This window comes from Cnephaeus nilssonii, assembly GCF_951640355.1.
Source record: "Cnephaeus nilssonii genome assembly, chromosome: 11".
Taxonomy (NCBI): Eukaryota; Metazoa; Chordata; class Mammalia; order Chiroptera; family Vespertilionidae; genus Cnephaeus; species Cnephaeus nilssonii.
The window spans coordinates 69,594,515-69,598,654 of NC_137082.1; positions in this window are offsets into that span (position 1 = coordinate 69,594,515).

The following is a 4,140-nucleotide window of genomic DNA, read 5'->3' on the forward strand; positions in this document are numbered from 1 at the left end:
TGTCTCTCCCTGTGACCTGAGAGGCAGACCGTTAGGGAAGAGGACCGGCCGCAGGTGGAAGCTTCTCACCCTGGGAATATTTAAAGACAGGAAAACGGGCTTGGGCGGGGTGGCAGGTGCCTTTTTTTTTTTTTTTTTTTTTTTTTTTAATCTCCGAAGCCGTGCTGTGGCAAATAATAAACCTGTTTCTTTGGGCTCAAGGTGAGAATTAGGTTACCACATTTGATTTCAATATTGGAAATCATCTAATTTGTGACCAGCAATTGTACTTCTTGGAACGAGCATGCAGATACACTGGAACACGAATCCAAAGGATAATCGTTGCTCCATTGTTTGTAAAAGTGTTAAGACCAGTCCTAAGGTCCATTTAGTAGGGGATTGCGTAAATAAATTATGGTGCATCCATAAAACAGCTTACTATAGCAAGAGAGAGGCCCAGGAAGATAAAGATGTCGATACAATTTAGATGTAGACTTGTAAAAAGGGGGTGATGGATAATACATACAATGCTGGCATGTGCACATATGAACTGTGGAAAGAGATCTGGGAGATGGGGGGTTAAGATAATGCATTTTCATTGTATATTCTTTTATGTAGTATTGTTTAAAATATATTTTTATTGATTTTAGAGAGGAAGGGAGTGGGAGAGATAGAAACATCAATGATGAGAGGGAATCATTGATTGGCTGCCTCCTGCAGGCTCCCTACTGGGGATCAAACAGGCATGTGTCCTTGACTGGGATCCAACCTGGGACCCCTTCAGTCCGCAGGCGGACGCTCTATCCACTGAGCCAAACCGGCTAGAGCTTTAATGTAGTATTTTCAAAAAACAAGTACATGTATTATCTTTTCAAACAATATATAGGAATGTAGGAGATCAGAATATGCCACCCCAAAATATGCCACTTTCTAAGGATTATTTTGAGCTGAAGGCAATTGAGAAATAGACACAGAAAGACTCTCTGCCCTCATCCAATAAATTTCCCTTTGTTAAGTCCCCCCTCCACACTCCCCAGGGAAGGCAGAAAATAATCATAGGAGACAATTCTAGACTCTTACCAGTGAGAGAAAAATCTATATAACAAATCCTGCTTTAAAAAAAACAAACAAAAACACGATCTTTATCTTCCATTAATTTCTGCCATGTATTTACCTTCCCACAGCATGCCCCCCAAAAGCCTAAATCCCTTTCCATTGTCTTACCGCTTCTCTACAAATTTAAAGTTTACCAGCCTTGATCAATTGGTATAAAACCCTCCATGCTCGGCCAGTCACTAAACCTAAAAGGAGAAGACAAATTTTTCTCTCCTAGAGGGGACAAAAACACATCTAGTTTTGACAATCAACAGGCAAATATGGGAGGGGCTGTTGGGTGGCAGTGAGCCCCCCATCTGAGAAGAGATGTTGCTTCGGTGGAAGATAGGAGTAGAGGATCTCAAAGATGTGCTTTCCTCCAACTTTGCCACCCAGAGGAGGCACACTTAACCACTTAGGGTTAAAAACACAGAGATGGGCAGGAGACCACATTTGGCAGGACTAATGCTTGCAGGTCAGAAAATGAAAAACTCTTCAGCTGCTGGCTTGACCCAGTGTTCCTTACATAAACAGTGCTCACAGAATGTAAACAAGTATCAGACAAGGCCACTGCTTATCTGGAACAAGGCAGAGACAAATATGATTCAACAACTTCCTCTTCTAACAGGAGTGAGTCCTGCTTTTTTAATTGTTTTTTTTTTTGCTTTTTCAATGACAATTTTGGCCCTGCTTTACTTAATCTCCTATCTCCAGGATAAAAGTTAAGATACCTACTCATCAAATTGTCCCTGCTTCTTGACTGTGTCCAATTCAAAACAATTCCCCACTTCCTTAACCTTTTGCACTCGGATGTCGAGTGTGACGGTTTTCGAATGTATCAATAATTTGAAATATAAAAAAAATCCAAATAAATAAGTTTGTATGAAAAGAAACTCCAGTTTTTTATTCTACTGCCGCGCTTTGTAAAATCTGGGGTATTTAAAAAATTAAATCCCGAGTAGAATAAAGGAATCGAGAAAAAAGCAAGCGAGTGCAAAGGGTTAAACCATCCTTAGAGTGCAAAGGCTTAAACCACCCAAATCCTAATATAAACTCTTTCCAAGTCCCTCTTACCAGGATTCCTCACGGTGTCCCTGGTGTGTGTTCTCCCTTAATGAACAAGCTGAATAAATAAATCTTTTTGATAACAGGGTTTTAAGAGCTACCTGGAAGGTTCAGTGGTCCTGAAACAGCCTGACTTGGGCAGGTGTTTGGGGGTTGGGGAGGAGATAGGCTGAGGCAGGAAGTAGGAAAGCTTACGTAATTCTTCCTCTGCCATCAACCCTTCCTGTGGCCTTCGGCAAACCATTTCACTTTGAGCCTTTTTCCATTTCAGTAAAAGAAGAGATCTGAGTATATTTCTAAGGTGTCTTTCAGTCTCAATATTATATAATTCCAAACTCTACAGGTTCTTATATTCTTGGGTAAATGTTACCCCTACATTAGGAATTTGTACAACATTGTCATCATTGGAAAGTCTACATACCACATACACTGTTATGTATTTAAATAAATCATTTTCAAGTTTTCTTTCTTTAAATAGAATCTTAATTTTTGCTGACATCTACAAAAGAAAATTTACCTCACTGCTTAAATGGAAAACCAGCTTTGGTTGGTAGAAATGGAAGTTTTTTTGCAAACACACACACACACACACACACACACACACACACACACACCCTGAAACAAAATGGTTATTTAACTGTAGATGTGGTTACCTTTGGAGAGATGTGGAAAATGAAGCCTTCATTCTGTTAAAAAGGGAGATAAGCAAGTGTTAGAAAAATGTTAAATACATACTAATCCCAAACAAACCTTTTCTATGGTTTGAAAGAGGACTTTTTCACTGTGCCTTTCAATGATATACAGAGCCCACATTTTAGGAAACTGCTCACTTTTCCCTGATAAACTTGACTCATCTTTCAGTTCTCAGATTAAATTTCTCCGTACAACCTCCCAGGCCTCCCACCCCCAACTAAATTGCTTTCCCTGTACCTAGTGGGCATTACATTTTTATGGAAATAATATTCCCTTATGCTACTTCTTCAGAGTACTCATCACAACCAAGGGGTCTGGGCTGCCTGTCACTACTTCAGCCAATTCAGCAGAGACAGGGTTGAATCATATATGAGCGTTTATTCCAATAATGCCAGCAGTATGGGAGAGCAGCAGGTCATCCACAAAAATCTGCTCTGCACCCCACCATAAGGCAACTGCTTACATTGGGTAGAAGGACAAGATTACATGGAGAAGTAGGAATTACAGGTATGGGAAAGTGAGCATGGGATAATCATTACAGGTTACAAGTCCTGTGGGCTGGGGGGAGGGGGAGAGTTACAGAGAGCAGGCGCCTCTGGGCCCTGGGACCAGATTACAGGTAATAGGGGCAGGGGGTTGTAAAGAGCAGGTGCCTGCGGGACTAGGTGCCACGAGGTTGTAAATCTTTCCATACTGATAGGCAGTTCTCGGAAGGAGGACAGACTGCATTCCGGTGTTAGCTCCCATGTCCCAGGGCGTACAATTCCCAGCGAGGTTAGACTGTGCTTTCTCTATTCAGAAAATAACTATCACGGTTAACGCAGCATGATTAATATTTCTTTTTTTAAATATATATATATTTTATTGATTTTTTACAGAGAGGAAGAGAGGGATAGAGAGTTAGAAACATCGATGAGAGAGAAACATCGATCAGCTGCCTCTTGCACACCCCCTACTGAGGATGTGCCCACAACCAAGGTACATGCCCTTGACCAGAATCGAACCTGGGACCCTTGAGTCCAGAGGCCGATGCTCTATCCACTGAGCCAAACCGGTTTCGGCAATATTTCTTATAATTATAGTTAATTTCTAATATTCTATTTCTGCCCCTAACAACTTCAGTACCCCAGATATTGACACCTAATGGGCTCCCAGTGAATACAAATGAGGTGAAGAAATAAAGCCTCCACAACTCCTAAAGCACGGGCAGGTTTAGCCCCGCCTCCTCCCTTAGCCCCGCCTTCTTTCTCTACCAATGACAGGTGCTTCTGAGCAGCGGCCGCGGGCGGTGGGCGGGGCCACGCAATG